This window comes from Scophthalmus maximus, chromosome 12 (genome assembly GCF_022379125.1).
Source record: "Scophthalmus maximus strain ysfricsl-2021 chromosome 12, ASM2237912v1, whole genome shotgun sequence".
Taxonomy (NCBI): Eukaryota; Metazoa; Chordata; class Actinopteri; order Pleuronectiformes; family Scophthalmidae; genus Scophthalmus; species Scophthalmus maximus.
This window is the reverse complement of record NC_061526.1, coordinates 3137388-3164996: the sequence shown is the minus strand read 5'-3', so window position 1 is coordinate 3164996 and position 27609 is coordinate 3137388. Positions and strand designations below refer to the sequence as shown.

Below are 27609 nucleotides of genomic sequence, written 5' to 3'. Positions count from 1 at the left end.
ATCTGTACATTATTTACTGTTGCTGGTATGTCTGGAGAAGGATGGCCAATTTATTTACAATTCTAAAGAGGAAAGGCAGAACAGTGAAATCATTTCAAGCTGTACAGATGAAATAAATGTACAATTTCTTGTATATTCTTCCTGCAGACAAGATACAAGGTAAACTTACTGGAAAGGGGGCCTTAGTATGGTTAATATCAGTCTTTATCCATACCAAAAACTTAGATTAGTTATATAAAACCAGCTTATTACACAGTGTAGTGTATTTACTTCATCACACACCTAAATAATTCCCACTGGTCTCCCACCTTAACACTCGCATCACTGTCTCACTACTCCCATCATTATAGAGCACAGATAGTGAAATATTCCTTGCCAAACAAGCAACTCCAATGAGTAACAAGCTCCTTTGCAGTCCTTGCTGGTTTTATTGCCTGCTCACGGCAACTCAAGTACAGAAACGTCCACAGACTGACTTATTCATGTGCATCAAACATCAAGCTTGCACAATTACTGGCTCGGACTCTCGTGTGCTTGCATCTAAATTGATGTTCAAGAAAAACTAAATAAGAGAAATGATCACAGACATATTCGCTAACAAGAATAGTCAACACCGTGGGTTGCTTAGTGAGTGTTGGGGCGACAGATCGAACACCACTGAGATCTCCCAGAGAGTCTGTGCTAGCATCCTCGCTGGGTTCCCTCTGCCCTTACTTTCTACAATTCCTCTCTCGCCGTTGATGAGATGAGGAGTAAACACATGATGTGCTTGTTAAACATGTTGGTCCGGACAGACTGGACAGCTGATGGACACTGGGCAGGTATAAACATACGACAGCCCTTTACAGTCACAGCTAGCATTTTGGCTTTCGATTCTGTGTTACATCTTTCTCTTAGCAGGTGGAGAGAAAAGAAAACTGAAAAGAAAGTTGAGAAAAACAAATAGCAGCCTTCCTCGAGAGATGTTGTTGCTTTTTCCTGACTGCCGGCCACGGCTACAATTGTATTTGTTTTGACTTCAGCCAGCACAGCCCACACAGACTGTGCAGAGGCAGAGGAACACTCTCCTTTTGTGTATTTTGAACTTGTGTAGTCCATTTTGACATCAGCACTTTATGGACTGTGGTGAGAACACGGCGTGAGAAAAACAACACCTTGAAATTTGGACTCATGAGCCATTAGATTCAAAGAGCTCTTTTATCACATCCAAGCCAAGTTTATACCATGCCAAAGATAAATTTGGTCCATTTCTTTTTGCTCTCAGATGAAAACCTAATATTTGTACACACATCCATGTTTTTTTTCTCACTCCGACTCACAGGAAGGTGCTGTAAAAAGGCTAACGTGACAATGCTATGAGTGATCCAATTGTCAGTGAAACTTGTGGTGGGTGGTGGGGGGTAGTGATGTTTTCTGTACGATAGTAGATTTTGACATTTACATGTTTGTTATTCAAGAGGGAGCGATGGTGGCAACTTCTTCATACAATTACATAATTTGCACACACTATATTGGTAATGCTGTTGAGTGATCAGAGCCTTGTCACTGCACTAGTTGCTCCTGCCAGTTGGTCCGGACATCTACACTGAGCCTGGGCACATGATCTGGGCTAGTGTTGACACCAGTGCACATCACACTGTCCAGATGAAGCCACTTACTTTAGCTATAAAACAATCAGTTTGTGACTGCATTTGTAATGGATGAAGCACATGGTTCTACCACATTAGGGAGGTAAAAATATATAGTTTTTTTTCCTCCTCTCTGCATAGAGTGTGATCAGTGGGGATATATTCCACCAGGGCACCGCCAGGTGTGACACCTGCTCCCTCACAGTCATACAGCACCACAAGTACAACAACGCCAACCCTGCCGTTTGCCAGCACATTAACTGAGCCACAGTCAACACTGGTGTCATCCGTGGTAGTTGGTGCGTCTCCATCAGCTTGGCTAGGTAGAGAACTCACTTGTGCTGGTGAAGATTTTCATCAAACTGAATGGGTATTAACAAATCTTTTGTGAGATCCTGGGTGCAATTCTACCAAAGTCAGAGAGAAGTAGATGGTTTTCACATTCACTGTTTAGCTTATATTTTAGCCTGATTAAGAGCATTCCAGTTTGTTTTCTTAGCCCCAAGTTAAAACAATATGTGCAGTAAATCTATATTTTGATCTCTTTGGTGAAGTATTTTGTAATTTACCTTTTTTCAAAGATAATCAATTTTGAAATATTTCGGGATGAACTTCTAACCACAAGCTACACAAAGGTGTGTTTTGCTGTGTCATCATTTAAGATATTGTTCCAAATGTTATACTCTCAGACGACACTTCTCAAATGTAACAACATGCCAGTCTTACTTTTCAAAGCAGAGAAAAGATAGTCAAACAACACAATAAAGATAAAAGCGGCATTAATGCAAATTTTTCTTTTCTTGCACACAAATACTGTATAAATTATGCTTCACTGTGGAATTGTATGACTGTGTTATCTGTAAATACCCAATTTCCAGTCTCTAAAGCTAAGTAAGAAAAAAAAAAAGATAACTCAAAAGGAACCAAATAACACAAGGATACATTTTAATTTAAATTCAAATGACAAGCAGTCAGGACAATAAGAGTTTAACTATTTTTGTGAGAACAATTTTGACGGGGACTCATCTAACTCTCAATCTTTGTAACATTTTAGTCAGTCTCCAGAATCCTGTGCTATACATAGAGTATATTGTTGAGATATGCATTTTTCTTCCAGGTTTTACACGAAAGATAAGCAAAAAGCACGTTTGCACTTGATGGCAATATGCTCTCTATTTGCATTACAACTGCTACTGCAAAACGTTAAAGGCTGCTTTGGTACACTCATCCTTGAACCTTAATCCAAACCTTATGTCCAAACAGTGTTTCACCTGGCTCCAATCAATACACGTATCTGTGTGTGCATCTGTGTGTTTCTCTGTGCCAGGCTCCGTTTTCAGCTTCCCTTAATCAGACCCGTATGCTCCCAGCAGGTAAGATCTCTAAGGCTGGCCCCACTCAAACAAAATTAAATCACAAAATTATTTTTCCGTTTATAGGCCCAGCTCGACCGTTCCGCAAGTCATTATCTGTGAGAGTCACAAGAGTCACAGATTTTGGCATCATCCAGACTGATGGATGGCCCTGAAAGTCTTTTACTGTGAATATTTTGAAGGCTCAATCTGTTGGAGAGTAGCTGCAGAGTAGTCCGATTGACCTTTTTTTAAATGCTTAGTGCACATGGCAAATTGTAAGTGAAAATTTGGAGGAAAGAAATGCCAACTGTATGAAATAAAGTGACCTAAGGCCGGAATTTGCCCCATATTAATGGAGAATAGTGACTGTGTTTGTGGTTTGTAAGCAGATTTCTTCTTGTTTTCATCTATTCAGTTCAGATAGTTTGGTGGTACAGGGTCCACGTTAGTGAAAAACAACCACCTATTGACTTCACTTTCAAGCAGGCAGCATGTTTTATCTATTGATCTGAGGTCATATGGATATGCAGTAAAAGCTGAGATAGGAACTCGGCTGGATGTTTGCCTTAAAAGAGATAAATACAAGTTTTCAATCAATATCAAAACAAAATGTAATTTGGCCTCCCTTTTTAAATCTGGCTGCTGCATTCAGAACTAGCTGCCGGGGATAAACATATAAGAATACGATGAAGTACAACACTCAACTCAAGATTAAATGTAAGATAAAAGTAAAGGCTTCCCTGTCAAAAATACATGAATTTCTAGATGCCTGTAAGTCTGAAAAACCCTTTGAAGTTTCAGAATTAAAACCTGAATGAAAGACGACATCCAAGTTCCTGGCAGCGATTTTGACATTTATGGAGAAAGTTGAGAATCTGATTGATTACAGAGACTGCAATTAGTGGGTGAAAATAGCGGTTGTAGAAAGGTCTTTCAAATCTTCTCACTTTTATTTTGACAGTCTTTTGAAAGTCAGCATTAAAGGTATGCCGGATTCCAAAGGCAAAGCCAGGCAGTGAGGTATATGCTTGATTAAAATAAAAGATTGTTATGGCTTTCCTTTACTTTGGTATAGGTGAGCATGTGTAGACCTCTCCAAAGGCAACAACAAAGACAAATATATAAACAGCGGTGAGCTTCATTGTTACCCATTATGTTTAAATTGTTGGCTGGAACGTATATGTCAGACTGATCGAAACAAATACTTTTTTTTCCCACAATCTGTTAAATCTATTGCATTATTCAAATGTGGGCCGGTTTGAGTTGTTGCCCAGACACTTCTGGCTCATCCGCACAACGCATAATCCTTTTGACGGCAACATCTAGCCTTTTTTGATGATATCTCATTTCTCTGCCTAAGCTCATCTCAAATCATTTCATCTGCTCCTCAGAAGTTGTGAGCAAAGGAAACTATATCTTGGATTTAGTCAGAGCAACTAAACACACAGCACCCAACCAATATTCCAGTTTACAGATGAACTGTCAAAACAGTCATTTAAATGCTTTGATTAGATGCTTATTATTATTATTATTATCATTATTATTATTATGCAAATATCACTGAATGAATTACCAAATCAAGAAATTTACTAATAATCGTGTATGATTGAGATAAATGGCATATATTCAAGACTGTGCTTGTCATACTAGAAAAAAAAATAGCAGCAGCAGAATATTCAGTTATGTCGAGGACATGACTATGAGGCCTGTTGAATGTAGATCAAAGCCATTTTGAGGTTGTACTTTAGTTTTTTTTAGTTTTAAAGTGTTCATCTGATTTGCTAAGGTAGAAAGGGTTAACATTTATTAATCCACGACAGGCGATTCAACACCTCCCTGACACAGGGTTATACTGCTCTCACACCAAATGCAAAACTAATTAATTGCGCAATGAGATTACGTACAAAGTCAAGGTAAAGACAAGTACACGTGAATTTCGTGTCACTCAAGTGGAATTTGCGTTATTCGCTTCACCTGCTTGAGTTTAAGTATTTGAACTCAAGCAAATAGTAATGTGACGCGCGAAAGCCAATTAGCGTTAAGATCCTTCCGATGTCACCGACGTCCACATCCGATAGGGAACGGACAGATATTTGCGGGTTGTGTTTCCCTCATGTCACCCTTGCAAGCAAACACTAATGATCTTGCGGCCAAATTTGCACAAGGGATGTGTGGTGGACACAGCATTAGAGATAAGCTGCACAAGGGTAGCATTTATTGCCTTATTTTCTACTGAATGTTTAATTTCCAGCTTCAGCGTGTCTTCCTCCAGTGACATTGCCAAATGTCACAATGTGAAAATGCTTTTCTTTTCAAGGCAAAATAAAAAATAAAAAGAGATGATTGTGTATTGATTACTGCCAAATGAAACAATTAGAGGAAGGCCGCCTGTCCCTGATCTGTCTGCGATATGCCTGGAAGTCATTGTGACTCTTGGAGATAACACAACACTTTTTCAAAGAGTTTTCAAATGATCTTAGAAATTATGAAGGGTGATGAGGTCACTAGACGTTCTGCACTCTAGAGCCTTATTAAAAGTATGCATGGTGTTAAGGCATGAGGTGAAGAATGTTTGAACGGAGGAGACTGTCAAAGGTTTTCCACATCACAGCAGTAGCCTTGGTGTGAAATTGTAATGATGTGCCATTGTATGTGCATTATATGCTGATGTTTATAGCTGATGTCTCAAAGAGATCAACCCGTGTTTTGTTTATTTCCTAGATAAAAATCACCTGGGTGATAAATAGCAGTGACATATTGTCAGCTGTCACTGTAAGTCAATAGGGACAGACACGTTGCTTACTTAAAGATAAAAGTAAAAGCTCAGTAATAAGGCAAATATCAATGGTGCAAACTGAGGAATAGAAGCAGATAATGGAATTTCTGTCTGCTATTGGTGGGGGACACATCACAAACCAGCTCATTTCCAGTTTATTCTCATCTATTGTGTGAGAGCCTTGGTTCGATATCTAATTGTTACAAAAAACTGATAAAAAACAGGAGCCTCGGGCTTGGTGGACGGGGCCTTTTGTTGAGGGGGGGGAAATATGTTTTTTTGGGGGTTTTTTTAAATTAAGAAAATACTCACAAATGGGCAATTCATAAAAAAGTTGCTCTGATGATATGTAATGTATTTTAAGGGCAAACTCCATTAAACTCCATTAAGAGGTTTACTTCATCCACTGTACACAACTTTGAAATCGGCAATATTCATCATACTGTAAAACCTTCAAAGTGAATTAGTGCTTTAATTTGGTGAGTAGTGTGTTATGTCCACTGTTTATGGATCCACATCAAAGAAAATGGCAGAGTGCTAATGGTAGGCCATGTTCCCAGAATAAACACTCCACCAACTCAGACACAAATGGACATGTCTTAATGTCAATTAGTACAACCGTCAAATTACCGTTTTTTTCATGGTTTTCGCAAGTGAGGCACAGATTAAATGATGCTCTATTTTAGACAACCATTTAGCATTTCAGCTGTCACATGTTCTATCTCAATGTCATCAAAGAAAATTTTAAAAAAGAAATGTGATGATGGCAGATTACTGTTAACATCTACAGTTGTTACATTGGGGCCTGCCAAGAATTCTACTTTACTTCACTTTCATGCATTTTGTTGCAGTGTTTTACCTGAAGACCTTACCTCAAATTGGTCACATAAAACAAGTAAAGGGAACTTAACTCGTGGTTTTTAACACTTACTGTCAAAGTTGAGTCTCTAAATATCTAAAAGGCTGATGAATAAAATTTATTTCTCAGTGCAAACCTCTCTGTACTATAAAAGGCATCTTTTAAAAGCCAACACAAGTGGGTACAAGCTTACGCCAGAAGTACCTTTGATCTGCATTCAAGGCATGAGGATGAACAGTCATTAAACTACAATTTAAGTTTCAAAATCCCCCATTAGACAACTATTGCTATTTAATCACACTCGAAACCTGCACATTGAAAACCGTACAGGTGCAGAAGAGAACGGTATCCATGAGCAGAAAAAACAATTCTCACGAGAGAGAATTTCTGCTATGTGTGCCCAAATGCCATCACACAAGCTCTACCCTTCCTTCCAACGCGATTACAACTGCTCAACACTCTTCATCTAAAGTCTAAAGTCTCTAAAGTCATCAAGTTGACCTTAGAGACTTTGGAGGAGAGCCCAACCGATATATCCGTTGGCAGATGATATTGGCCTATATGAGCCTTTTCACAGAAATATGTTATTATACAAAATAAACTATGCAGATTTTTTTTTTGCATTTATGTTTACTTTTTAAGTAAAATAAATTAAGTTCACTTTCTCAATACAAGTTCTATATATTTGGTTGTATTTGTGTTTTCTTTTTATTTATAGTTATTCATGATAACGTTTGTGGTTAAACTAAAATATCAAGCCTCAATTACATTTCTTCGCCTTAAATGTTTGATAACGGCATCTTAGAAATCATTGACATGATATATATATCTATATATATATAGATATATATATTTATATAGTGGTAGTGACTTCTAAGGCAAAGATAAGTCCTTCCCTGTCATGTAAATTTGGTATATCTGCAATGCACCACAAAGTATCGTATTGGAAATCTTTAACTGAATTATATAGATATTGGCACCCGCCACCATAGATCCATATCGGTCAGGCTTTACTTTGGAAATAGTCTGTTAACTCATCATATAATGCCATACATCCATTACCCATGTCCCTCGGCCTTTTCCTTACACACTATAGTCAGGATGACAAACACAGATGTTATAAATTGATCTCAGTGTGATGTTGCAGCCTTGAGCTCTAGCTGGGAATATAGTAAATTGACTTGTATCTTTTCATGCTGTATTTCAGAACAAGAGGTTGCTCTGATTCACCTCAGTGCATGAGGGAAAAAGAGTCGATAAAAGGTGGATAAACTTGCTGGAGGATATTTGCACAGGCCGCATCAGTCTCTTAGTGACTACCAACACTGGAGCAAACTGGTTGGAGCAGCGTATTTATGCATTGCATTTCCCCTATACACTTTTCAGAACAGCGGTAGTGAATTCAAAGGCAAAGATAAGTCATTCCCTGTCATGTAAATATGGTATATCTGCAATGCACCACAGCTAGGTACTGCACCAGCAAAAGAAGAGGTACAGCATTACACCATTTAGAAGAGAGGCTTTTCAATAATTAACTTTACGGGGCCAACAACAAAAAAAAAAAAGTAGCACGCACAATGATTCAGATTTAAACATCAGATACAAAACAAGATTGTAGACTTTTTTGTTTTCATGTTTTCCGTTTGACAGTTTCTTTCTTTTTTTTATTTCTGATCTAATCTTTCAAACACCAAAGCTCTGGGTGAAAATGTATTTCTAAAAGGCCTGAGGTCTCGGTGAGCAGACGTCTCAGGCCGGTCCAAATTGCTCTCTGTTCAAAGTCTGATTGGCATTTCAAAAAACAGTCCATCGATTCGCCCAGGTTATTTCCTCCACTGTGCCACACTCCGCAGGCTGTAGTCCCAGCAGGAAGTTGACTTGTGCCTCAGTGTAAGAGCAGGCACCACAAACTTGCTATTACTACCATTTTAAGAAGGCATGGTTGAACTAAAATAGCAGTAGTGGACAGATGCTGACCAAGACATACAGATTATTTGCTCTTACAGTATGGCCTTGGTAAACACAAGGGTGTCCAACAATGATAAATGATTCTGTCCCATCTCCCACAGGATACGGACAGCATTTTACTTATGAAGCCTAGAATCAGCCTTCTCTACTCTCAGTTTAACAACATGGTCATCTTTGTCTACTGGCTGGTTTACAAAAAGGGCTAAAGCGTGGTATTGGTCAGTACTCAACAATGTGAATGTGTATATATTTATCTGCATCAGCAGATTGGCTGTGAAGATTACAGACAGCTAAATACAAGAGTACTTTTTGACCACCCTGCCATGTCATGCTCTTTTGCTGATTGACAATTGGTGGTGATAGAAAGCCAATAAAGTAGCAATGCACAAACACTGGCAGCTGGAGGCTAGCAAGCAAGTAAACATGGTTTTAAACAATGCAGTTATTCAAATAATTACAAAATATTGGTTTGCAGATGCATCATGAGCAAGACAATTCAATTCCAAAAACCTAAATTGACTGATTTTCCACATCTTTTCACACAAAAGCTGCTGGCTTGAAAAAATATTTACCCCTGCCACTCTCTCGTTATTGGATATGTCACCATCCACTGATGTCAGACTTATTTGGCCTGTGGCGATTTTCTGTACCATGAGCGGCACAATAGCTTTTCCTGTAGATGGTGCTGTCCTTAAGAGGAATTTCAGAAAAGGTAAATACGAGGACGGCTCAAAGGTTGGCTCTAATATTATAATGATATAAAGTGGCATGTTAACTTAATATAATAAAAATATGAAAATTGTTTTAGATTCAATCGGGCACTGATGCATGCTCATTGGATTGTTAAAATGCCAGGGAAAAACAAAGCAGCTGTTTTCACATTTTCTTTTCTTTTTTCAGATGCGACCTCTCCTTAAGACAGACCATATAGCCAAAAGTGGTATTACCCTTATTCTTTCTGCATTACCAGTGCAAAAACATCAAGGTCCTTGCAGCTCAACTGGCAAGATACAAGGACTGACAGGTAGAAAGAGAAAAGAAGGGAATGATAGCTCTAATACAGTGACAACCAATTTTGCAAAACAACCACTACCTGGTTGCTGCAATATGATATTTCACCAGGGGAAGAGAACTTTAGATGAAATGTCGAGGCATACATTGACTGTGACAGGCTGACCATTGAGGTAATCCATTACTGGGCTCTGATAATGGTGCCACTCATGGAGCCTCCAGAATCTCTCTGAAAGTCTTCCTCAACACCCTTGGGGTTTGGGGGTGGGGGGGTGGGGGGGGGGGTTGACTGTGAACATTGTGAATGATGACTGTGAAGATTAATGACTGTTAGCAGAGCCAAGCCTGAGTCGCGGGGAGCACACAGAGACTTAATGCACCACCTTCAAATATGTCTTCCAAGTCCAAGAGCCAAGAACTGATCTGCTAGATTTATTGTGCCATCAGGTACAACAATGTTATAAAGGTTTCTGCACAGAGATGCACAAATTCACTGCAATTCTCTAGTCTCTTTTACCTAGTTAAATAAATATATACTGTAGTATGAAATTCATAGAGCACTATATGCGACAATCATTGAACTCAAACCAATTCATTCAGATCAAATTAAATACAGCTTATCATAGTGAAGATAGCAGCAAACATATAATGTTGGTCCTCTCACATTATGCCTCCATACATTGTCTCTGTCATTTAAATTAAGAACTTCAAACAAGAACAAGTTGAGCATGAAGCTTGAATACGACCACTTACCAGAAGTGCAGCTTCAGAGGGAGACAAGAAATCTGTTAAAACTGTGATGCTCCACTCTGACTTACTCTGGATTCTTTTGCTGACGAATGGACTTTTACTTCACACGATTTTGAATGCATGGCTTAGTATTTCACTTTCATCTTGGTGAAATAAGATTACTTGTGTTTCAGTCTTTTAAAACTGTTCTCATTTCATATATGTATGATGATACAAGCCTCTATTAAGCATTCGTTGCAGAGCACTTCTAGAACCATAAGAACATCAATCTAATGAACATGGAACAAATCATTTAGTTATGAGATAATGATAATACTGCACTCGACAAAAAAAAAAAAAAAAAATCACAGTTAATTAGTTATCGATGACACGGACACTGGTTGGTTGGTAGGTTACTCTGTGCCTCAGGAAAAAAAAAAATCACATGATTCCCAATCATCTGCGATGCTGCCTTGGGCTCACACAATGGATGAAAAATGCATTACTTCTTTGTGGAGCTAATGCCTCGTGGTGAAAGAGGCCTTACAGTAGAAAAGCATAGACAACAGGATTGTCAGCAACGAAAAGTCAAACATGGCTGAAATTATCTGCGGTCTGGAAGCATTAATGTTTCCCTAAAGCTCTTACACATAGTTGGAGTTGGTTAGCAAGCTACTGCACAGCATGTTCTGTCACATCGTTATTTAAAGCAAGTATGGAACCAATGAGTGGAACGCAGTGAAACAAATAAACACAGCTTTGCTTGACCACTGGCTTGCAGCTGGACAAGACACCAGGATACAACAAGAGTTTCTTTCACTGCCCACAGGCAGCCAGACTGGTCGCAGCCCATCGTGTCATTTGCTCTTAATGTATAAGTCAATTTCCTTCTCTACAGAGCAAGTTGAGCTGTCAAGATGCTCCTCAAGCGGGGACCTAAATGCACGCACGCACGCACGCACGCACGCACTCACGCACTCACGCACGCGCAAACACTGCTCTCAATACTTTTAACAAGGTTAATTTAATCCGTGGTTAATATCTCTTGTATTTTAGCACATTTGAGTAAGCAGACTTTAAGTGCCTTGACTGATAACAAAGACAACGAAAGGAGAAAAGAGAGTGTCATGGAAAGCGGAGGACTTGTTAAAGCCGAAATGCAAAGTTGCCCACAACTGCGCTTGCTGTATTCATCAGTATTCTGGGTCACGCAACTCAGTTATTTATTTTATTCTGTCTCTCACTTCCCATTCACAAGGTCTGAGGCTTTTCATATCACTCTGTGTGATGGAATGTACCCATTGTTCCCCCCTGGAGATTAAACTCCATGAAATGTCAATTTGAAATAAACTGTGAAAAAAGTGATTCAAAATTCTACCCATGCACTAGGGAGGGAAAGCGAAGGGGGAAGGGAATAGGGAGAAGCTGGGGAGGCAGGAAAAAGATTGTGGGGGGGGCTACAAAATGTCTTACCATATGTGTTGAGAAAAGGGAGGCGTAGAAGGTGTGAAAGTGCCATAAACGTGTCTAAAAATTTTTGGACCGAGTTGCCAAGCAAATCCTTTTCATTCCCTGGGCAAAACGGCCATCTTGGATGAAAAGTGTTTCGTTCCTGAACATTTTCAGCTACGGGCGATTGAAGGAACCAGCAGCCAATACATTGTAAAGTGCCACAGGAAGCTTGGGTGCGGGAGGTTAATGAACCCACCTTTTCCATCATCCCAGTGGGTGTTTTTATGGGAGAAAAAATTAATTACTTGTGACAAATACACCAGTGCTTAGACAAGCTGCCATTTCTGTAATGCAGCCTGTGAACAAAAACATTTTTCCAGTGTGGTTATATTAGCCGTGGACTTGCCCAAATCGGTGCCCTATGCAGAACCTCGTGTCAACACACAAAGAAGACGAGCGACCAAAGCTACATCCCTCGACTCACTGACAAAACATGACAGCCAATAAAAACTGCAAAGTTCACAAGCTTTAACACTGTACACTCTCTGCCATGATGCCTCCACTCTCTAGGGGATGGAGCATGTAGAATGACGGACATTCTTCCTTTGAGTCCACTGCTCACAGTCAGGATCCTTACAGAGACAAGGCTGCAGGACTTGATGACCCCCCCCGCTTTTTTTTCTCTTCTTTTTTACGCAGTGCAGCAAGATGCTCGAATATTGTAATACAATAAGTTGCTTCCATTACTCCCACAAGCAATGCCATGATTAAAATGACATGTTTTAGTGTCCCCCGTTAGCAGCGTATTGACCCCATTAATCACGCTGCTAAACGCCGTTTCCTTTTCCGGATCGGGCAGTTTGATGTACCGTTCATTGGTTTCATGCGTTGGAGAGTGCCAGGGTCTGAACCAGATTTATAAAGCTGAATAATATGGAATTTTAATAATTAAGATCATGCTGGCTTATGATTGCATTCATTTCTCCTGGTAGACATCACAAAGACATGATACTGCATATAAATGAGGCATTAGCTCTATGACTAAATAAATATCAAATAAAATGTTTAAAGATCATTTGACACCTAAAGCAGCAGCTATAAACCCCGTGGCGTGCTGCCTACAAAACAAGGTGAACTATATTTTTGACTATCTGTATATTTAGGAATACGTGCCACAGCATATTCACAGAAAAGTGTCCCTGAAGGACAATTGATATTCTCACATGATTCATGCCTTTGTATAATCTAGAGAAGGAGAGATATGAATCAAGTCAAAAGAAGTTTAAAAAGGTGACTAATTTAATCTTGATCTCAAATCAAAATAAAGCGGAGGAGGTAAATCAGCAAGGCTTTAGACACTACTGTCAGTGGAAGCACTGAAGTATAGCCACAGCAAAACAATTACATAGCTATACATTTCCTCTAATGGTCGCATTTTGCAGGAGGAATGACAAATTAGAATTCAATGAAGTTGTTCTTATTATAGCTGGATGCTTGGCTTTTAATGTCTGTGCGATGCTGCCGTGAACTCACAGAACAAATTACCCAGAAAACCACTGCGATGAATTATTTATTATGTGTTATCGGATAACTGACACCTACAGCTGAAACTTCCCGAAAGAAGAAAAAAAGGTAAAATTTAAATATCAACTGATTCAAAGACTTTATTCTAGTGTTCCATCTGGTTAATAAAATCCAAACAACATATATGGAGACGAGCAGGGAAGTGATTTGTATGTTTTTTAACAGGGCTTAGTTATAGCTGGAGACCCGCCTGACAACAACTTAATGATCAGTGGAAGGAAATTGCCACCAGTGAAAACATTAGCATTTAGGCAACTGAAATTTTCAACATCACAGCAGCTTCCACAAGCTTGAAAATACTGTAGATGGAAGCAGTATAGTACTCTACAATATCCTGTAAAGACATTTGGCTCAGGTGTCTGTGACTGTATAGAAAGAAACTGCCATATCTGATCTACTCCAACTGTCAATGTACTGACACAATAAGAATATAGTATTAGAAAGGAAATAAACATTTCTAGTGCTGCTTCAGAAACTCCAGAAAAAAAAAATCATCTGCCATCAAAGATGTCAAAGGACTGAATTAGCCTGTAATTTCATTGCCAGAGCATCTAATAAACAGTCAAAAATCTATTCAAATGTACAACTTAATCAATCCACTTACCGCCTAGGTAGCCTGTTGGGAGCTGCACTTAATTGACACTATTTGTGCAGGAATACTAAATAAGTAATGACAGGCTGCCTTTACAGTTCTCTTAGTGGGACATGCATAATTATGGAACCACAGACACAGATGCTCTGGGTGATGTGATGGCATCAGAAGGCTCACTTAATTTAATGCAGGCACATCATTTGTCCTATGGGGGCTTTATCCTAATACAGGAGCTTATTGCAGATTTAGTTGGATACTAATTTCAGTCATCACTCACATAAAAGGACACTGCCAGAATAACTACTGCATGAAATGTACTGAGGGACATTTATAAAGGTTTTAGATTCAGTTTGTTCACAAGAGGACAGAGTACATGACCTGCCTGACAGGAGTATAAAGAATTACAAGTTGTTTTGTTTTTTTAGTTATACTATATAAAAAGCTGGCTGGCCTATAACAATTTTTCTCACTGAAAATGTTTATGAACACAGAATATGTACACTTACGAATTTCCACGTAAACTAAGAGTCTAAAAATCAGCCGACGACAACAATAATCAGTTTTTGCTCAACCTATAAGTTTAGATATTATTTGTAACAAACCTATATATTGAAGACTTTTAATGTCTACAGCTGTATTTTTCTCTAAGATATGATCAGGCCTGGGAAGATTAAGGTAGAACTGTCTTTCCAGCGAGTCATTTGTTGAACTAAATTGCTCCCAAGACAGGCCATTTGGTTCGCTCATGGATGGGCGGCCAGAAATGGTGCATCGTCAAAGGCTTGGGAGACTTGTCTTGGTTAGGCTCTCCTGGGAGGAGAATACCACAACTGTCCAAGTTACCCTATATAAATGAATAGCAGTGGTTCTGAATTGAAATAGGTCTCGTAAAGCTTTGGGGTCGTTACTTTAAGTTAGATAGAAAAAAAGGGAATTTTGACTGAGAGCCATATCTCAAGAGACACGGAAAGGTCATGTCAATTGCATGGATGTTAACACGGGAGGGGAAGTCTAGTGTAGGATCATAAAGCAGAACTCCCTGTCATGTAGACAGATTTACAACATCACACTATCTTTTCACGATGAGTCACTGGCAGGTGGCCTGAGAGAGAAAAAACGGATATCTGAAAAAATTGTTTCAAACAAACATGGTGTCCAGAAGCAACAAGTAAAATGAACAACAAATTGGTCTGAAAACCATAACCTTTGGCATCTTTGATCTGCTTTTGTGAATTGACAACATAGGGGCCTCTAGTGTAATACCTAAACCATGAAAAATGTTGACAGCAAAGGATGGTGAGAATCCCCAAATCTGCTCAAAATATGTATTGCATATTATATGAAAAGATACAAAGATGGCAAGGAAAGTGACACTGCCAGTGTGCTTGTTTGGTTTTGTACTTGTACAGTCAAACAGGATAGGTGTCACCTGACAAGCTGACAAACCACAAAAACAGAAATGCTATGAGTGTAATTCCAGAAGTTGATGACTATGAAGAAGGATATGCTTGTTAAATGCAATGGGCTGAATGAATATACTGAAAGGAAAATGGTAGCAAAAACCCTGAGCTTCTACAGTTCTGCATGCAGACCTACAGTTGATTTGTAAAGTCACATAGGCCTTATTTTCTAGAAGTGTTTCCTTACTCAGCCAGTTGGGAGCTACTTCAGCCTTAGGATGTTTTAAGAATAGAATAATTGAACAGTGTCATAAAGTGACTGTTTTAACTCGCTGACAGATTCTAAATGTACAAAATATGCCCAGGGTGGCTGCAAAGGAAGCAAAGTCGTAAGAAAAAATTGTCCATCCTTTCAGCCAGATGTGTGAGAGAGCGACAACTGGAAAGAACAGCTGAAACGCCTCCGGTAAAGAGACACCTTTGGTCTTTAAGCTAAACATTTAGCTAGCGTTTGAAAGTATTCACCATGGATTGATACTTGGATATCTGAATTAAACTTGGAAGACGAACATTACACAGTTTATTATACATCTGTCTTTTTTTGACTATGAGACAACACTGTGCTGCTGAAGTTGTATACGAATATTTAGACCATCCATCCATCGTCTACCGCTTAATCCACTTAAGGGTCGCGGGGGGGTGCTGGAGCCAATCCCAACTGACATTGGGCGAGAAGCGGGGTACACCCTGGACAGGTCGCCAGCCTATCGCAGGGCCACATACAGAGACAGACAACTTTTCACTCTCACATTCATACCTACGGTCAATTTAGAGTCTTCAATTTACCTAAGCCCATACTGCATGTCTTTTGGACTGTGAGAGGTAGCCGGAGAACCCACGCATACACGTGCAACATGCAATCTCCACACAGAAAGGCCCTGGTTGGTTTGAACTGGGACTCAAACCCAGAACCTTCTTTGCTGTGAGGTGACAGTGCTAACCACTACACCACCGTGCAGCCCGAATATTAAGACCCTCCAATATAATAGTAGGACCCACCATGAAGGTAAAGAACATCACAGAAAATATTACTACACTGCTCATCGTACTGATATTACTTCCTCTGTATTTCCACCATATTAATTATTAATTAGTGATTATCAAAAACCACTATTCAAGTCAGTGTATAGTTGACTCTTCTTCCACACACAATATTATTTATATATACACACACAACCCTGTAATTCATTCATAAAAGAACTCCAAACAATGAATAACCTTGATGAAACTTGCTAGAATGCACAACCCCCCTTCCACATACAGTGCTTCATACAGAATAACTGCCATTAATTCTGACATTTGCACAAGCCGACCCTTAGCATAAAAATCAACTGTATTACAGACTGGCTTTTTCTCCCTCTCCATCTGTCTGACAGTTCAATTTCCTGTGCAAAGCTTTAATTTGAGGCATCCTCCCTGCACTGTATCTGGAGTTTAGATCGTACAAGGTCATCCCAGCGCACAGAACAAAGGGCCATTGTGTAGATATCCATCTGCAGTGTGATTTCTTTTTGTTAGCTGCTGCAAACCCCTGACAGAACAAAGCTTATTTGCAGAGGGACACTTTTATCTGTATTCTCTGAAAAAGAGCCAGTGGGCATTTAGTTTTGACAGCTGCAGCTCAGAGCTGACGGTGTGGTTACACGAAACATTAAACAACTAAAGGCCGGGAACCTCATCCTTAAAATATTGTTGGGCCCCAAGGGACCACTTGATATCTACTAAGGTGATTACATGGGTATGCACTGACAACTAAGGAGCATCCAGTATTGCGATGCTTTTTTTTTTAAAGATTATTTTTTGGGTCTTTTTCCGCCTTTAATTTGACAGGACAGCTAGGTGAGAAAGGGGAGAGAGAGGAGGGAAGACATGCAGGAAATCGTCATAGGACGGATTAGAACCCTGGACCTCTGCGTCAGGGCATAAACCTCGTAGTATATGTGTGCCTGATCTATCCACTGAGCCACCCCTGCCACTTGCGATGCTTTTTAAATGGAATACTTCCAAATGCATTGAAACGCGATATATGGCGGTTAAATACTGCACAAAAGCAACGCATCCAATACAATAAAATAATACTACAGACCAAAGAAGCTGGAAAACTCATAGCTGTGCTTCACACAAGCATGCACACAAACGCACACACACACGCACAAACCGAACTAGTGTTTTATTGATTGAGGAATGCGCTTAAAGTAATTGCCTAAGGTCAATCTAGCCAGATAAACTGTTTTCTTGCTTCATTAAAGGAAACCACAACTTCTCCTTCAGTCATTCAATGTGAGTTATTGACTCCCAGTCCCATGACATTTTGATACAAAGGCAAAGTCCCACAGATTTTAGATAAACTGATGTTTGCTGCCCTTTGTCTTGTAAAAAAATGTCTTCATCGGACTTACTCCCTTCCGTTTTTTGCCACAGAGAGTCTATAAATGAATTTATTTTCAAAGAGGATGGATGGATATGACTCCCAGCTTGATATAAATCCTTTAGAGTTGTGATGAGTTGCAACTGGTCACATTTGTAGTTTGTTTTATGAGACCCTTTTGTTGGTAAATTGGTCTGAAATCATCAGGTTCATATGCCGCTAACTTTTGGTGACTCATACTTTTATTCCAGATTTACTGTTAACGCTCTACAGAAAATTTGTTGATTGTAACCTATAAGTCAAATAGAATTGCTGGCAGTAGTTGATTTCCATACATTAAAATGGAAATCAATTTGCAGACCTGAAGCATGAGTTAGGTAATTTATCAGAGTGAACATCATGTCAGCTCTTGTTTTCATCAAAGTTACATTACTTTTAAACAGTATTGTAGTTCAGTGCAGATTAATTTTAAGAAAAAAAATAAAGCTGAACTCAATCACCACTAAAAAATTACCCAATTTAAAAACAATAAAAAAACGTGTTCACTACTGTGATAAATTACTTAACTCTAAAAATGAGTGGAAATCAATGGCTGCCATGAGAGATATATAAATACAGTAAGTAATTTAAACTCCCATAGAACACCATGTGAAATTAGTATGAAAGATGTAAATAATATATGATAAATACATACCAAGGCATGAGAGTCATGGGTACTAGGTGGTGCAGGTCTGCAAAATAAAACAGGTGAAGTAAGGGTAAGAATCAATTACACAATTTAATAAATCAATCAAAACAGTCAACATGTCATGGGCCATACAATATGGACATTTTGTTACAGTGTTGTCCAGATACTGAATCAATACTTCAATAAATGCCACGACTGGTACATCCCTTGTTTCCGTCACTGCACAACCACAGTAAACTGGTCAAATTCAAGGAAATAAGGTCACAACCTTCTGTTCCTTAATGACGATGTTGATTAAAGAGAAGAGAAGCTGACCTTTGACCTTTCAAATATGAAACATCATAACTTCCATCATTTTATCTTATTAGACACGTGTTGAGGTTTGTCATAATTAACGCACATATTCTTCAGTTATGGCCAAACGTGTACTCTGTGATCACCAGATCACGAACCAGATGAACATTTGTGCCAAGAAATTCCCTCAAGGTGAAAGCAAGGACGCACGAACAAGCTGAAAACATTATGCCTCTGATCCACGGCTGTCGCCGGCTCAGAGGCATATAAACCTTAGCAGTACATGGAATAATAATACAGCACTATGACAATATTGATTTTGATTTCAGCCCGCTTTGAATGTACACAGACTACTTGGGACGCTGAACCAATACCAGTTTTATAGTGAGGGCATCTCTATTTATCAGTTCCAGACACTGTAAGGTGATTACAAATAAGCCTGAAGAAGTGTGTTCCTTTGTATCCAAGTATATGGCCTTGTCCCAACTGCTGAATCAGGATTTTGATAAAAAGATGGGTTTTTTTAAAATGAAAAGTCGCCTTTTGTTGTCTTACTTCAGTGTATGATTTGATTTTGGCATCATTCCTTTGGGAAAAAAGTTTTACGTAAAGGCTTTGGCAGTAAAACTCACTCACCTGTTGATAAATTAGTCTAAAAATAACTTGTCATGTTTGCTAAAATAGATAGATTCATATAATTTGGTCTGATTACTTATTTTTACAAACTACTGAAGCATTACATCCAAATAAGTTTAGTTGTTTTTATCACAAAATAACCAAACATTAAAACTACTAAAATCATTCAAATATTTATGATAAAGAAAGGCTTTTTCATCTACTCTTATTAAACCTCCAGCAGCTATGTATGGCTAAGGTCAAAAAAAGACTTACCTAGAACCTACAGTATTTTCTAACTTAACATGTAAACCAGATGTTAATACTGAGCATGATTCCCTTACGCCTAAAGAGAAACACTTGTCTAAGGATAAAAAGTCCCATAAGAACTCCAGATCTGAACTGTCTCTTTGTGGTCTGGAGTACAATTTATATTAGTGATAGGCCTCAGCACATGTTCTGGTGTGAATTGAAAGAAAAATAAACCTTCAGTATGTTTGATCACAAAAACTACAATCACAATGAAGCTACAGGGCACCGGCACCAGATTTAGATTAGAGCGCCGACATGAACACTTACAAACTGAGAAGTTAAGAAATTACTTTCCTTCCTTGTATTTCTCTCTTCATATTTGTTACATTCACTTGAAAATAAACCTGACTGGAATTCAGTGTTTGACTAACCATCTTGTTTCACAGAGTCATCGACTGAAATTAAGCCAATTAGGAATGTACAAGGAATGCAATGCAATTAGAGATCTAACTGCTTTGTTCAAAACCAGAAATCAAACTCCTTAATCAAAGCACAAATCCTCACACCCTCAGAACCAGTCTCCTAATATGTAGCGTGCAAATGCCGTGAATTGTTGTAATTTAGGATGAAATACCTCCTCCTGCGGTAGCAGTGCAAGAACTGAGCGTTTCCTCCTGTGTCAATTTTCTACAATTATCAGTATATGTGACTCTGTGATACCATTCATATCAAAAACTAGAAATAAAACTAATAATCACACGTGGATTCTCATGACAACTGATTCAACAATTCAAAGTTTTATCCATTTTCAGCCCGTAGTTTCCAGAGAGCATCTCAGACTCAACCACGCTGCTCGGTGACCCAATTAGAAAACATGGCACTTTACAACTTCATTATTTATATCTAACTGTGTACCAGTGCGTGCTGGCGTCTATGATGAAACCCAGTGTTGTTATTAGCACCCAGTCACATCCAGCCCCTGTGATGAAAGCAGATGTGTAGAGATTAGTGAGAGCATCCTTTTAGGAGATCTCATTAAATTGTAGGATAGCAGTAGTGTCCAATCAACACTATCAAAAGAGAATCCATAGGGATTTTATTTCATTACCTGAGCAGAGTTTGCATATTGATGACTATTTTTGGCTTCATGCTCTTAATGTGTCCATATGGAATGGCGAGTTGAAGCCTTATCTCGGTTCTCAATAGCATAGTTTGAAGGAAAACGATTATAATCAAGCAAGGCCAAGAGCATTAACGGATCAGTGAAGTTGTTTGAACCAAAACCAGTGATCATGTGGGATAATATCAAAAACACGTATTTCTTCTTTCACATTCTATAATAGAAATCACAAAGGAAAATATTTCCAAAGACACAAGTCTGTATGCTTGAAGGCTTTAAGAAGCGGGTGGTCTGAGACCAGTGCACCTATCCTGCCGCGACACTATCGCCAGATTCAATCTACAATATGCTGATTCTATCATAATAAAGAAAATTGGCTGAATCCCTGAGGAGAGGGGCCCTAATACAAAATAATTCTGCCCTTGAAACACTTGGGGCCCGGGTTTGATTAGATGATGCTATCTTTGTTTAGACTTGAGCATCTGGGGCAGGACCATGTGTTCATATATTTAATTAAAATACCATTGCCTGCACTGACAAAGGGTACTTATCTCATCAAAGTGTTAACCCTGGATTTTTTCTCTTAATTCAAAAGATTATCTTTGTTGATTGGCCGTAGAGGTGGGATAGACGGGGGCAATGGCGAGTATGGGATCTTTTGGCTTGTCAGAATACTGGCTCGTCTGCCGTCCACCTTGACTGCGAGCCAGACATCATCACTGCAAGCCATCTGGCTTGGAGACAGAACTATTTTACCATTATCGCCGCATTTTTATCATTCATCTCGAGGTGTGTCAGAGCATAATTGCAGCGCCATTATGGTTGTCACAACCTTGCAACAACAAAATTTGTATCACTGACCCTCCAAAACGACCTTTATGTGCCACAACAACAACTCACCGACTACTGATACACTTTTAAAGAGCGATACAGGCTGCAGGGAAAATGCTTCTCATGGGTTAGGATGACTAGGGCAACTGATGATTATTTGATTTTCAGATTAATCTGTCTATTATTTCCTCAATTCCTTTTTTTTTCTATGAAACAGACCCATACGAAAAATGACAGTTTTTGTTTTTTCAAGCCAAAGTAGATGGATGACACTGCAGCTCTATTGGTAGGCATCATGTAAAGTAGAGCTGGAAAGAGGCATTGATTAATCAATTAGTCATATGAAAGGAAATGACTCACTAATTTATTCGTCATTTTACTATCAAAAAAGCCGAAACAATGATGGTTTCTGCTTCTCCGATGTGAAAATGCACTTATTTGATTTGTCGTATGTGACATTAAACTGAATAATTGTTGGACAAATAAAAAGCAATTTTCTGACATTTTACAGACTCGAAGATTATAAAAAACAAAAACACGAATGCCTATTGTGACTGTAGGTTTTTAATATTTTTTAAGTCTAATAATGAGAATAGATTAATATATTTTTTCCATAACAGTTCTGGTTGCTCCTAAAGTAGAAGATAAATTAGTGACTCAACAATATCACTTGAAACATCTTTTTAAATAGTATCTGGATTCCATTAAATAAAATGGTTGATAAAAAAAATATATATATATAAATAAAATTAATTAGATAACAAAATGTCACATTTTTATCTAAACTGGTGCCGTACTTAATTGTTTGCTTCAAACTGATGAAATAAACAATTTAATTGCATTAGTATTTAGTTGTTATTTTTCTATTGCAATGTGTATATTGTACAGTGCATTATGACAGAAAAAAAGGGAAAATTATATTCATCCCAGAGGTAGAAAAACCCAGGAGCTTTCAGACCACTAAGAGCAGACCGAGACACAAGTAACAGGTGAACCATCTTATGCTGCACTCGTCCTTCTGGTTATGTACAGTACACTCCATGACCTGCAGTAACACACAAATATTCCCTGGACAGCAATTACCATTTTCCTATAGCTACCATGCTTTTTTCTCCTGTGGCCCTTACACTGAAAATGATCTTCCAAATTAACTCACAGAGGATTCTTGTGAATGTCACGTAACCTGTCTGCACGTGGCATAAGGGCCTGTTTGCTGTCCCCCGGATGAGTAAGTGTTACGATACAGTAAGGCACTGAAGGGATGCAGGGTTTTGCCCGCCTATCCCTTCTGTCATAAAACAAGGCCACGTGGGAAATGGCGAGGGATATTTGTGTGACAATAAGTGACGGCAAATAGGACAGAGTTCTTCATGAAACAAACCTGCTCAAGCGATGGTGTATATTAAATTTTTACTCAACCCGTTCACATACTATTTTTGACGACAATAAGATGATTAATCTATTAATGAATTCATTCATTATTTTGTGTCTTGCTTTGCTCAGACCACACAACAACATTTTAAGATGTCAGCTCAGTGTCTGGAAAACAGTGGTCAGCACTTTTCCACAATCTTATGACATATTATACACGTGGTAATGAAGAAAAAAAACAAGCAGCGCAAACAATAATTGCTGGGTGCAACCTCAGTAACGTCATGAACAACTTGCAGCCACAGCAACTCCTTTTCACTGCAGGATGGAATTTTTCTTTTCTTTTCCTTTTTTTTTGAGAGTCTCCTGTGGTGCCAAACAATAATTTGTTCTGTTATTTTTACATAGTGCACCTGCAAATTGGTCACAGATGGGGTTTCTCCTTCCCTTTTTTTTTTTTGCAGGACCTCTGTTAGTGGTCTCATGTTGCATTTAAAAAAAAGTCTATTGTCAAAGTACTGCCAACCCGCTGCAATGTCATTCAACCGGGCCCAGCTGTGGTGCTGATAATTGTGGGGCTATTAAGTCTCCTACTCCATTAGCCGTTTACGCGACTGTACTGATGCTACTGTAGGTCGACCTCAAGACGACCTTTGCACCAAGTCATATTTGGCCCCCGAGAGTGAACGCACCATAGTCAACCTTTTTTTTTTTTTTTTTTTAACTAACACACTAACATAACTCTGCAAAAGGTCAACAAGAAAAATGAAACAATGTCATGCACCAAATAGGCTTTTTTTTAATCCCCCTTCTCCACGGCAGACACTTTGACTTTTGTCACAAAGGGAAAAGGCCCAGGTGTCCCTGCCAACATTCACGACGCTGGTTCGGTCCGTGTGCTACTCATTGTTTGTATGTCCATGTGTTAAAACAGACTCCAGTGGGTTCTACTGTCCCTGAGCTATGTGACGTCAGCGCCCACCGAGCAGGGTCCCGGCAATTAAGGTCATTATCTACACCTGGGCTTTGTCCTACTGCGCCATGATGCAGGAAGAAAGAAAAGGGGGAAAAAAAGCCTATTCAGCTAATTACACATTATCACATTTAAAAAACAACACAAATAGTAATACCGTTAATAACGTTAGCATGCCACTGCCCCAAACATGTCAGCTGACGTGTGAGAATATGAACAAAAATTTAAAATGGCTGACGTCACTGTTGATGTACATCCTTTATTTAACAAAAATACATATATATATCTATATATATATACTGTATATATCTATATATATATATATCTCACCTGTGCACGTCTCGTCCAGGTGCCAGTGCTGTGGACAGCGCCTCGCGGTCACTCGTCGTGTTCTTCCGTCACAGACATGCGCCTGAACGATTCGGCCCGGTCCGCACCTGCCACGACGTTTGCCCGTGTTCGAAGCTAAGCCGCGCGACGTCGTGTTTCCGCATGAAGCCGACCGGGCTGCTGGGACAGACGACGCCGTCCCATCCATTCGGTCCCGTCGGAGAAGTTGTGAGAGACTTTCCGTGGTGACACATCAACCAGATAAAACAAACTCGCGACAGTCAAACGAACAGGAGCAGATGCCAGACAGGTGTATTACTATAAGAACTCGCTGGCTTCAAACTACCCATGATGCACCACTTCCTTAACTCGACAGTCACGCGCGCAGACGCGAGTCTATTTCTGAAATACACAATTGTGTATTGTGAAAATGAACATAAATAATAGTATGCAGAAAATGTGAGGAGTAAATATTAACACCTAAGTTAATAAAAATTGACCTTCCTTTCTGTGGCTGATTATGCCTCTTCTCAGGTAGAAAATCATGCTTCTAAGGCCACCACCAATATCCATTTATTAATTTAAAAAAGATAAACGATCATTTCTTATCTCCCCAACAGCCAGTCGTGCTCTGTCTGTCCATGTCTACCTAGTGCAGTGGACAGGTCTGATAAGCCCAAACATTTAAAGTCACTGAAGACATGGTTTAAATGTTTTTTTCGACGAAATTAAACATTATAGTAAGTAGGTTGCATATTGCAACCAACTGTATAGCTGCTTGTCATTCTTACAGAGACGTTCCTGGTGTATTCTCACATGGGCTCACTCTGAAATTGTCCTCAAATGTTACTATGGGTCTGGCAGGAAAAGTGCCGGAAAATGTCCTCAGCAACTTTTGCCTTCTCACATACTGCCCCTCCGGAAAAGTTCAGGAAATCAGACATCAGTGCCTCCAGGCTACTGTTAAAACATGATATCAAGGATCTCGTACTGAGGTCACAAAAACACAGCGATTCTTTGTTTCAGGCGATTATACACTAATGAAAACTTAATTATGAATGTCATATTCAATTTCAGCAAATAATTCCCATAAATCCTACACACTGGACCATTTAAAGCTATGAGAAAAACAGTAAACTACAACATTCATTTTTTGGCAGGGGATCTGTGATGTTCCATCCCACTGGATCCTGAGCTATGCCTCTTGGGCAAACTCTCAGAATCTAATCTTACAAACAGTCTTTCCATTAAGTTTACAGAAATCCTACTGGCCAATGCCAAAAAAAAAATGTATTGCACTAAATTGGAAGTCAAACCTCCCATTGCTAATTGAATGGTGGCTCTCAGAAGTAAACAACCCTAAGCCTACCTATACCTACATATATACAGTACCACCACCTTAACTCAATGTCATCTTGAGTAAAAGCCTGTGAGATATTTTCCTTTATGTGTTGAGGCTGTCAAGCCGTCCCAATACACAGAGCGGGAAATGACATTGATTCACCTCTCAATTGAAATTCTGCCAGGCGTTTGGCCATTGATTTTTTCACTAGTGGGGGGGGGGGGCTAGATATGAAATGTGCCAGTTGATATACGACATGTGAGCAACTCATACATCGTTGTTCACATGGCATACAGGTGTTATGTCCTGCCATGTGCCCTCATCCCCTCACACATACACAAACATGCAGACTCATGGACGTGGGTGTGCTGAGAAGCGACTGCGAATATGCGTTTTCACGCGCTTGGAGTGCTTGAGGACATGAGTCTGCATGTTTGTGTATGTGTGAGGGGATGAGGGCACGTCCTCAAGCACTCCCAGCGCGTGAAAACGCATATTCGCAGTTGCTCGCAGTCACGTGCCAACACGAATTGCCGAGAACAGTTTTCCATCTCCTGCACCAGGAGCTCACAAATGGACGCTCGTCCTTCTCAGCACACCCACGTCCATTTTCCTTGCCAGTCTTAAACAGTTCTTCTCGAAGGATCTTTCTCGTGTAATTAAGGTGTAAACTCACCATATACGAGGCAATACAATTGTGTAAATTATCATACAAAAAAAATCAGTCCAACATGCAGAGAAATACAACAGACATAACATCACAATTATCATGTTTCGTGTGCCACTGTAAACATATCAGATCACATTTAAAAAGAAAAAAAAGTGCATCAGATCAGTTTAATAATCAGTAAATATTAAGGATTATACAAAATAACGGAGTCATGTGTTAGGAGATTGGTTGAGTGCTGGAGGAGGCAATGCGTGACATTGCCCTCAACTGTCAGCAACAAGGATATCTCCAGTCACATGGGTTGTCGGATGAGACAGCTTGCCAGAGGGAACTTCCAACAGGAGCCTGCAAAATGTAGTTTCTCAAATGGTTTTAATCATTTGCAGCGTGAGGACCTGTGAGATCAATACACAGTTTTTACTGTAAGATTGTTGTGTGTTCCTATAATATAATTTAATTTAAGGGTGTGACAGGTTTCCAAAATAAGAGGGGGAGAGGAAAAAACGAGGCTGGCACAAACACTGTATATTGATTATTTCTTTGGGACCTTCACAGTGCTCTACTTTAATAGCATTGAGCACATGTCAACACTTACTTTGTGGTTAGAGAGGTAAGCAGAAAACCTTTAGCAATTAAGGATGTATCTAAAGTGTGATGGCCTAGCCAGTAAAATCAATATAATGTTCACCTCTGCTAGTCAGAAAATATTCTCTCTTGAGTAAAAAAAAAGTGTGAATAAAGGATACTCAAAATATTATACACATTGACCGTAGAAGTTTTCCGTGTCAGTACACATCGTTACAGCATTACAAGTAACCCAAGTCAATGGGAAGTGAGCTGTGGTGCTGCTTGTTCCCTGTGGCATTTTTGTGCCGCGCAAGCATGTTTCTGGGCAGCGTCGGGGCGCAGGGTGGCTTATGAGCTTGCGTAACAACTCATTATGAAAGTGGATAGTGGGGGTCAGAGTCACATCTTCAGCACATTTCATGATCTCGCCCGGGGTTGGCAAACGTCAGTCAAAGTCATGCGGCGGTGACGGCCGGAGCGCTTCCTGTCCACCCAAGTCATATCTCTAAAGTGAGGATTCATGCTTACGCATATGGACGAGAGAGAAGGGCCAGAGCCCCTCCGTCTTCTGACGCAAGAGCCCGGCTGCAGTAACAGGATCCACACGTATCGGGCAATTTTTTTCCTCCCGCATTGACTCCATCACTGCATTTCAATTTTTAACATACAAAATGTGGGGGGAAAAAAAACTTACAAAAGGGAAACAAACATGTTTGAGAGAAGTAGGTCCATAACAGTGAATATTTTAGTACAGTGAGTCTAAAAAAACGAAAG

At 39.4% G+C, this 27609-nt stretch overlaps 1 protein-coding gene across 2 annotated transcripts in view; it reads right to left on the bottom strand.

The window, feature by feature from the left end:
• The window catches only part of LOC118317227 (phospholipid-transporting ATPase ABCA1), a 161211-nt gene extending 136638 nt beyond the window's left edge, over positions 1 to 24573 (bottom strand). The window contains exons 1-2 of one of the 2 annotated variants that reach the window (XM_035645757.2): positions 24257 to 24573; positions 18477 to 18513 (exon numbers count right to left, since the gene is read on the bottom strand). The gene's annotated coding sequence lies outside the window, so the exon portion shown is untranslated. The remainder of the gene's footprint in view (positions 1 to 18476; positions 18514 to 24256) is intronic. The other variant, XM_035645748.2, reaches the window with a different exon arrangement.
• Positions 24574 to 27609: the final 3036 nt, after the last annotated feature.